Below are 10,768 nucleotides of genomic sequence, written 5' to 3'. Positions count from 1 at the left end.
ATGAAGAATACAACATTTAAAATAATTTCCGATATTTAAAAATTTTTTTATTTTACACAGTGTAAAGGGGAGAGGGGCAGAGGGGCAGGGGGGCAGAGGGGCAAAGGGTCAGAGGGAGAGAGAGAGAGAGAATGAGAGAGAGAGAGAATCTCAAGCAGGCTCCCAACGTGGGGGTGGATCTCACAACCCTGGGATCATGACCTGAGCTGAAATCAAGTATCTGATGCTCAACCGACTGAGCCACCCAGATGCCCCAATAACTTCCTATCTTTTAGAATAGAGAATGTAATGGCTAGAATATGTCCCTGAGAAAACTCAGATCTTTTTCTTTATAAGAAAACACACAAGATATATCCTGCTATTTTAAATCTACTTAAGATAGAATTTATATAAGATAGAGATTGAACCTGGCAAGATGGTGGCATAGGAGGACGCTGGGCTCACTTCATCCTGCTGATTGCTTAGATTCCACCCACATTGGCCTAAATAACCCAGAAAACCACCAGAAGACTAGCAGAACAGACTCTCCAGAGCCAAGCATAGACAAGAGGGTAGGAAGGGAGGAGAGGCGGTGCATGATGCATGGACTGGCAGGAGGGAGGCAGGTGGTGGAGGGGCAGCCTGCCAGGCAAGGCAGAACCCCCAAAGTCTGGCTTGCAAAAGTGGAGGGACCAGACTCCGTGAACTCTGACAGCTAGCGGGACTTAACATCTGGAATGTTAAAAGTCAACAGCTCTGCTCTTGGAGAGCAGGGAGAGTGAGAGGATGCCAGGAGGGAGAGTTGTTGAGCCCTAGAAGACAGAGCTCAGCTCGGCAGGGGGAACAAAGGCTCTGGCAAGTTCCATCTCCCTCTCCCATCCCCTAGCTGAAATTCCAAAGAGAACCAGTTCTTGTCACCGAACTTGCTTGCACTGAGCAAATACCCAATGCTGTGTTCTGTGGATCCATCCCTCCGATGGGTCTGCCTCCTTCCCGGTGCCACAGGGGCCCTCCCTCAGGGGACCACTGATGGCAAAGCAAGCTAAGCATACCCCTCCTGCCCCTGTGCACCTTGTGGATCCACCCTGGCTAATATGCCAGATCCCATTGAAGCAGCACCACAAGCCTGGCAGTGTGCAAGTGCCCAGACAGGGGCCACACCACTCCACAGTGAGTCCTGACCCTGGGAGAGGGGAAGATAAGGTACACACCAGTCTGATTGTGGCCCAGTAGTGAGCTGAGGGCAGACATTGGGTCTGACTGTGGCCCTGCCCACCAACACAAGTTACTCCAGACAGCACAGGGGAAGTGCCCTGCAGTTTGGAGCTACCGCAGGGACTACCCAAAATGACAAAATGGAAGAATTCTCCTTGAAAGAAACTCTAGGAAGTAGCGACAGCTAATGAATTGATCGAAACTGATTTAAGCAATGTAATGCAACAAGAATTTAGAATAATAGTCATAAAATTGCTGGGCTTGAAAAAAGCATAGAGGACAGCAGAGAATCTATTGCTGCAGAGATCAAGGGTCCAAGAAACAGTCAGGAGGAGCTAAAAAATGCTATAAATGAGGTGCAAAATAAAATGGAGGTGACCACAGCTCAGATTGAAGAGGCAGAGGGGAGAATAGGTGAATTGGAAGATAAAATTATGAAAAAAGAGGAAGCTGAGAAAAAGATAAAAAAAATCCAGGAGTATGAGGGGAGAATTAGAGAACTAAGTGATGCAATCAAACGGAACAATACCCATATTATAGGAATTCCGGAAGAAGAAGAGAGACAGAAAGGGGCTGAAGGTGTACTTGAAGAAGTCATAGCTGAGAACTTCCCTGATCTGGGGAAGGAAAAAGGCATTGAAATCCAAGAGGCACAGAGAACTCCCTTCAGACGTAACTTGAATCGATCTTCTGCACGACATATCAGAGTGAAACTGGCAAAACACAAGGATAAAGAGAAAATTCTGAAAGCAGCTAGGGATAAACAGGCCCTAACTTACAAAGGTAGACACATAAGAATGGTAGCAGACCTATCTACTGAAACTTGTCAGGCCAGAAAGGAATGGCAGAAAATCGTTAATGTGATGAACAGAAAAAAATATGCAGCCAAGAATCCTTTATCCAGCAAGTCTGTCATTTAGAATAGAAGGAGATATAAAGGTTTTCCCAAACAAACAAAAACTGAAGGAATTCATCACCAATAAACCAGCCCTACAAGAGATCCTAAGGGGGATTCTGTGAGTGAAATGTTGCAAGGACCAAAAAGTATCAGAGACATCACTACAAGCATGAAGACTACAGACATCACAATGACTCTAAACCCATATCTTTCTATAATAACACTGAATGTAAATGGACTAAATGCTCCAACCAAAAGACATAGGGTATCATAATGGATAAAAAAAAACCAAGACCCATCTATTTGCTGTCTACAAGAGACTCATTTTAGACCTGAGGACACCTTCATATTGAAAGTGAGGGGATGGAGAACTATCTATCATGCTACTAGAAGTCAGAAGAAAGCTGGAGTAGCCATAATTATATCAGACAAACTAGACTTTAAATTAAAGGCTGTAACAAGAGATGAAGAAGGGCATTATATGATAATTACAGGGTCTATCCATCAAGAAGAGCTAACAATTATTAATGTCTATATGCCAGATACGGGAGCCCCCAAATACAGAAAACAATCACAAAAATAAGCAATCTTATTGACAAGAATGTGGTCATTGCAGGGGACTTTAATACTCCACTTACAACAATAGATAGATCATCTAGACACAGGATCAATAAAGAAACAAGGGCCCTGAATGATACATTGGATCAGATGGACTTGACAGATATATTTAGAACTCTGCATCCGAGAGCAACAGAATATACTTTCTTCTCGAGTGCACATGGAACATTCTCCAAGAGATCACATACTGGGTCACAAAACAGCCCTTCATAAGTATAAAAGAATTGAGATCATACCATGCACACTTTCAGACCACAATGCTATAAATCTTGAAATCAACCATAGGAAAAAGTCTGGAAAACTTCCAAAAGCATGGAGGTTAAAGAACACCCTACTAAAGAATGAATGGGTCAACCAGGCAATTAGAGAAGAAATTAAAAAATATACGGAAACAAATGAAAATGAAAATACAACCATCCAAACGTTTTGGGATGTGGCAAAGGCAGTCCTGAGAGGAAAATACATTGCAATCCAAGCCTATCTCAAGAAACAAGAAAAATCCCAAAAATAAAATCTAACAGCACACCTAAAGGAAATAAAAGCAGAACAGCAAAGACACCTCAAACCCAGCAGAAGAGAAATAATAAAGGTCAGAGCAGAAATAAACAATATGGAATCTAAAAAAAAACTGTAGAGCAGATCAATGAAACCAAGAATTGGTTTTTTGAAAAAAAAAAAAAAAAAAAAACAAAAAAAAAAACCCAGAATTGATAAACCTCTATCCGGGCTTCTCAAAAAGAAAAGGGAGATGACCCAAATAGATAAAATCATGAATGAAAATGGAATTATCACAACCAATCCCTCAGAAATATAAGCAATTATCAGGGAATACTATGAAAAATTATGTGCCAACAAACTGGACAACCTGGAAGAAATAGACAAATTCCTAAGCACCCACTCACTTCCAACACTCAAACAGGAAGAAATAGAAAACTTGAACAGACCCATAACCAGCGAAGAAATGGAATCAGTTATCAAAAAATCTCCCAACAAATAAGAGCCCAGGACCAGATGGCTTCCCTGGGGAATTCTACCAGACATTTAAAGTGGAGATAATACCTACCCTTCTTAAGCTGTTCCAAAAAAAAAAAAAAAAAAAAAAAAAAGAAAGGGAAGGGAAACTTCCAGACTCATTCCCTGAAGCCAGCATTACTTTGATTCCCAAACCAGACAGAGACCCAGCAAAAAAACAGAACTACCAGCCAATATCCCTGATGAATATGGATGCAAAAATTCTCAACAAGATACTAGCAAATCGAACTCAACAGCATATAAAAAGAATTATTCACCATGATCAAGTGGGATTCATTCCTGGGCTGTAGGACTGGTTCAACATTCGCAAATCAATCAACGTGATGCATCACATTAATAAAAGAAAAGATAAGAAACATATGATCCTGTCAATCGATGCAGAAAAAGCATTTGACAAAATTCAGCATCCTTTCTTAATAAAAACGCTTGAGAAAGTTGGGGTAGAAGGAACATACTTAAACATCATAAAAGCCATTTATGAAAAGCCCACAGCTAATATCATCCTTAATGGGGAAAAACTGAGAGCTTTCTCCCTGAGATCAGGAACACAACAGGGATGTCCACTCTTACCGCTGTTGTTTAACATAGTGTTGGAAGTTCTAGCATCAGCAATCAGACAACAAAAGAAAATCAAAGGTATCAAAATTGGCAAAGATGAAGTCAAGCTTTCACTTTTTGCAGATGACATGATACTATAAATGGAAGACCCGATAGACTCCACCAAAAGTCTGCTAGAACTGATACATGAATTCAGCAAAGTCACAGGATGCAAAATTAATGTACAGAAATCAGCTGCATTCTTATACACTAATAATGAAGCAACAGAAAGACATATAAAGAAACTGATCCCATTCACAATTACACCAAGAATCATAAAATACCTAGAAATAAACCTAACCAAAGATGTAAAAGATCTGTATGCTGAAAACTATAGAAAGCTTATGAAGGAAATTGAAGAAGATGCAAAGAAATGGAAAAACATTCCATGCTCATGGATTGAAAGAATAAATGTCAATACAACCCAAAGCAATCTACACATTCAATGGAATCCCAATCAAAATTGCACCAGCATTCTTCTTGAAGCTAGAACAAACAATCCTAAAATTTGTATGGAACCACAGAAGACCCCGAATAGCCAAAGTAATATTGAAGAAGACCAGGGCGGGAGCCATCACAATCCCAGACTTTAGCTTCTACTACAAAGCTGTAATCATCAAGAAAGCATGGTATTGGCACAAAAACAGACACATAGACCAATGGAATACAATAGAGACTCCAGAATTGGACCCACAAAAGTATGGCCAACTAATCTTTGACAAAGCAGGAAAGAACATCCAATGGAAAAAAGACAGTCTCTTTAACAAATGGTGCTGGGAGAACTGGACAGCAACATGCAGAAGAATGAAACTAGACCACTTTCTCACACCATTCACAAAAATAAACTCAAAATGGATAAAGGACCCGAATGTGAGACAGGAAACCATCAAAACCCTAGAGGAGAAAGCAGGAAAAAACCTCTCTGACTTCAGCCACGGCAATTTCTTACTTGACACATCTCCAAAGGCAAGGGAATTAAAAGCAAAAATCAACTACTGGGACCTTATGAAGATAAAAAAGCTTCTGCACAGCAAAGGAAACAATCAACAAAACTAAAAGGCAACTGACTGAATCGTAAAAGATATTTGCAAATGACATATCAGGCAAAGGGCTAGTATCCAAAATCTACAAAGAACTCACCAAACTCCACACCTGAAAAACATATAATCCAGTGAAGAAATGGGCAGAAAACATGAATAGATACTTCTCTAAAGAATACATCCAGATGGCCAACAGGCACATGAAAAGATGCTCAATGTTGCTCCTCATCAGGGAAATACAAATCAAAACCACACTCAGATATCACCTCATGCCAGAGTGCCTAAAATGAACAAATCAGGAGACTACAGATGGTAGAGATGATGTGGAGAAATGGGAACCCTCTTGCCCTGTTGGTGGGAATGCAAACTGGTACAGCCACTCTGGAAAACAGTGTGGAATTTCCTCAAAACACTCAAAACAGATTTACCCTATGACCCAGCAATAGCACTGCTAGGAATTTACCCAAGGGATACAGGAGTGCTGATGCATAGGGGCACTTGTACCCCAATGTTTATAGCAGCACTCTCAATAATACCCACATTATGGAAAGAGCCTAAATGTCCATCAACTGATGAATGGATAAAGAAATTGTGGTTTATATACACAATGGAATACTATGTGGCAATGAGAAAGAATGAACTATGGCCTTTTGTAGCAACATGGATGGAACTGGAGAGTGTTATGCTAAGTGAAATAAGTCATGCAGAGAAAGATACCATATATTTCACTCTTAAGTGAATCCTGAGAAACTTAACAGAAGACCATGGGGGAGGGGAGGGAAGGAAGGAAGGAAGAAAAGTTAGAGAGAGAGGGAGCCAAACCATAAGAGACTCTTAAAATCTGAGAACAAAGTGAGGGTTCGTGGGAGTGGGAGGGAGGGGAAAGTGGGTGATTGGCATTGAGGAGGGCACCTGTTGTGATGAGCACTGGGTTTTGTATGGAAACCAATTTGACAATAAATTTCATATTAAAAAAAACATACACACACAAAATATATATGACAGAAAGTTATATAGCAGGATGTTTTAAAATATTTATATATTTTTGAGAGAGAGAGAGAGAGAGAGCGCACAAGGGGGGGGAGGGGCAGAGAAAGAGGGATACAGAACATCCGAAGCAGGCTCTGTGCTGAGTGGAGAGCCCAATGTGGTGCTCCAACTCACGGACTGTCAGATCATGACCTGAGCCAAAGTTGGATGCTTAACCAACTGAGCCACCCAGGTGCCCTTTATAGCAGGTTTTTTTTTAAACTAAAATCTTTTAAGCATACCAACACGAATATTGTGAAGTAGCATACCAAGCACATCTGATTTCTCTAAAGAGCAAACTGTAAAACCTCTACAGAATTCTCATTCACCTTAAATGAGAATGGCTCAAAATAGTGGACTCTTGCCTTTGGTACCTTTCTAGTTTTTATTTTAGCACCCCTATTCTAGCTAGAATTTCTGTCTCAAACAACTGATAACTATGTATCACCAGCTTAATAGAAAACTATTGTGCAACTCAGATGTCATTAATTAATAAGAGTTTACAAGTAGAGTTTGCAATTAAATGAAATAATCCCTAGATGAATGATCTGGTCAAATAATTCATAACCACTTACTACATTTTTTAAAATGTAGGCTCTGAGATTATAAGCCCTTGGGAAACAAGGACATATACACCATGGATCCTGCTCTCAAGTGGGTCATCGTGTTGTAGGTGGAGAAAGAAGTTAAAACAAATACTATATGGTAAACATAAAAGGCATAGCCAAGAGGAAGGATAATTTAATTATAATGGGAAGGTTGCAGGGCACCTGGGTGGCTCAGTCAAGCATTAGGCTCTTGATTTTGGCTCAGGTCATTATCTCACAGTCGTGAAAGTGAGCCCCATGTCAGGCTCTGCACTGAGTGACCTTAAAGGCTGTTTGGGATTCTCTCTCTCCTCTCTCTCTCTGCCCCTCCCCCACTCATGCACACATGCTCTCTCTCTCTCTCTCTCTCAAAATAAATAAACATTAAAAAAACCAAAAAATATAATGGGGAGGTTGAGAGGATTCATCAGAGACTTCACAGAAATAATATCTAAACCACATTTTGAAAGATTTGGGTAGGCTGGGTTTTTGTTTTTCCTCAAGTTTCCTCAGTGTTTTGGATTAACAAAAGGGATGACACAAAATATTTTTGTAATATTTGATTGGAATATTATATTGCAAAATTTGTTTCTATATTATTAATATATTTCATTATCATTTATTTGAGTTCATGTGACATATAGCATTCCAAAACAGGAATTAGCCTTAATTAGGCATTCTTGATGATGTTGCTGTTGAACTCAACAAGATATCTCCAAATAACCTCTTAAGAAAAAGTAAATTTAATAGAAATACTACAATAAGAGTGAATACCACCTTGACAAGTCTTAGCAGTATCTCTGAAAGTGGAGTAGGAAGAAGATTTATGGAATGTTAAGGTCCGGTCTCACATTCTTTAAGAAAGAATCTTTTAAGATGGATCTGGTTGGGACTGGGAAACGTCTGTTTCCCGTCTGTGATATAATAGGCTTTATAAAAGATAGAAAGGCTGGCACCTGGGTGGCTCAGTCAGTTAAGTGTCCAACTCTTGGTATCAGTTGATGTTGTGATCTCGCAGTCATAGGATGGAGCCCTGCATTGGGCTGTACACTCAGTTTGGAGTCTGCTTGGGATTCTCTCACTCTCCCTCTCCCTCTGGCCTTCCTCTGCTTGTGCTATCTCAAAATAAATAAACATTTTTTTTAAAATAGAAAAGGCTAAAGGAAAATGCCCAAACTCACTAAATCATAAGAAAATATGCAGTTTATTCAGGAATTTATAGGAACTTCTTGATGTACCACAAATAAAAATAACTTCCAATAATGTCCCGAGAATATCTTGTAATTTCTCATCATTAGAAACTGGTGAAATCGGTCTGGTTTCACTTTTTTTTTTCTTTTGTCATCCAGGTGTTTCTTATTTTGTCCTGTTTGTACCTTGCTGCTTTAGTTTCAACATGGTCTGGTCGACATAGTCAGTCCTTGAATCAGGGCACATATTAATATTACAGGCAATTCTTAGGATATAATTGCTTAAAGATAAAATTTTCTTTCTTTTTCTTTTCTTTTTTTGCTTTATAAATAGTAGAGTTTTATACAAATATAAAGTTACACACCTTCAAAGCTATCACTTCAGTAAAGACAGTTATTCAATTAAACAGCTTTAAAATTTTTTTAACAGTGTATAAATGCATTCACAAAATAATATGGTGGTTAAAAGACTCCAACAAAGTTTATAGAAACTACAACAGAATTTATAGCCTTCTACAAGAGCTTGTAGATTGTTACATATATTGTTTTAAGAAATACCACTAATACAAATGCATGGTTTGCAATATCCCCATTATAGCAAGGAAGATTCATCAAATAAAAAGCCTTTTAGGCATTTATTATGCCAACTATTTAAATGATTATTCTTACTATGACGTAAGAATAATACTCTTTTAGTGATAAAAAATAGATTTCATTAGGCCAAGGACCACCGAAGAGCTTCCGGAAAGTTCCAAAGTAAGAGCTGGTTATCCCTTTCAAAAAATAAACAGAACAGTAGCAATCTCTAGGTATCCCCTAAACATAAATTATGAAAATCCCATTCCAAATTTGTTGGGCATTAAATACATGACTTACTACGAATAAAAATAAGCAAAATTTACAAACTATTTAACCACTGGCTCAATTTGGGTTTTTACCTGTGAGTACCTAAAATAAGAAGTTTCATCACAAGGAATACATTAAGCTGTAAAATAACAATTATTTCTAACTTATGCATAAACCAACTTCTCACTCTTTTTTTTTTTTTTTTTTTTTTTTTTCAACGTTTTTTATTTATTTTTGGGACAGAGAGAGACAGAGCATGAACGGGGGAGGGGCAGAGAGAGAGGGAGACACAGAATCGGAAACAGGCTCCAGGCTCTGAGCCATCATCCCAGAGCCCGACGCGGGGCTCGAACTCACAGACCGCGAGATCGTGACCTGGCTGAAGTCGGACGCTTAACCGACTGCGCCACCCAGGCGCCCCACCAACTTCTCACTCTTAATCATGGAAGCAAAACTTTCTTCTGACAATAATCTACAGAAATAATGTGTATACACCTAGAGTTCTAAGACAGATTAAGAACATTCTGTATTCTGTGGATCAAAACGCAAAGCTCTCCATTACATATGTACATGAGTGCACTTTCATTAATTTGGGTTATATGGACATTACATGACTATGTGCATACATATATAAACATGAACCAATTTTGACAAGGTTTTTAACAATACCATACTTTCAAGTCCCAATGCTAGAAAGAAAATAAAAACTTAACATGAAAACTACCTTTTCACTTTTTTTAATGTTGATTTCTTTCTTTTAAAAAAAAATTTTTAACGTTTATTTATTATTGAGAGACGGAGAGAGACAGAGCATGAGCATGGGAGGGGCAGAGAGAGGGGGAGACACAGAATCCAAAGCAGGCTCCAGGCTCTGAGCTGTCAGCACAGAGCCCAATGTGGGGCTCAAACTCACAGACTGTGAGGTCATGACCTGAGCTGAAGTCCCATGCTTAACCGACTGAGTCACCCAGGTGACCCACCTTTCCACTTTTTAAAGTAAAATTTAAACTGGAAAAACAACCTCAGCACTCCTCTTTGCAACATGTACTGAGTTCTAAAATTTTCAGAGTCAAGAATCTCTTTAGTTTGCTGGCAGTGTAACAGAACACTGGAGCTTTCTCTCACTCTCTTCAGGAAGTCTGATCATCTCCAGTGTTATGTCTTAAAAACTGCTTTCTGAGATAAGATGGTTAAATTCTTTCTGCTGCCTGCTCTGCACCTGATGTGCATACAGGTTGGCACCTTGTAGCACCATGCCCATGATAACCACCGCCAACCATTTCACTCAGCAGAATATCACCCACAGCAATGGACAGGCAGTAAGTCCTAACCAGAAGATTCTTGAGTCAGCCACTTAAACAATTTTACTCTTGTGAAGATGCCTTCCTGAACTCAAACACCCAATGGCTTTTTCCATGTTCATTGGTGTGCTTCTACCAATGTAGATCAACCATGAGTTTACTGTGACATTCTTGACTGCCCAAAAGTCACATGAAAACAAGAAGATCATTGTCACCAAACAGGTGATAAAGCTGCTGCTGAACAATTCATAGAGAAGATAGACTACAGTTGCACTGACTTGAAAAAATAAATGAAAAAAATGATGTCACTGTGTGTCTGATTCTGGACCTCCTTCCTTCCTTCCTTCCTTTCTTTCTTTCATCTGTCAGTTGTCTCCTCCTCTTCTGCGTCAAACAGGGAAACATCCTCAGTGTCATCATTACTGCCCTGGTGCAT

General features: G+C 39.3%; 1 pseudogene; it reads right to left on the bottom strand.

Moving 5' to 3' along the window:
* Nucleotides 1–10,161: 10,161 nt before the first annotated feature.
* On the bottom strand, nt 10,162–10,768 carry LOC131483872 (Golgi apparatus membrane protein TVP23 homolog B-like; annotated as a pseudogene).

Source organism: Neofelis nebulosa, chromosome 8 (genome assembly GCF_028018385.1).
Source record: "Neofelis nebulosa isolate mNeoNeb1 chromosome 8, mNeoNeb1.pri, whole genome shotgun sequence".
Taxonomy (NCBI): domain Eukaryota; kingdom Metazoa; phylum Chordata; class Mammalia; order Carnivora; family Felidae; genus Neofelis; species Neofelis nebulosa.
This window is presented reverse-complemented; position numbering and strand designations above follow the sequence as displayed.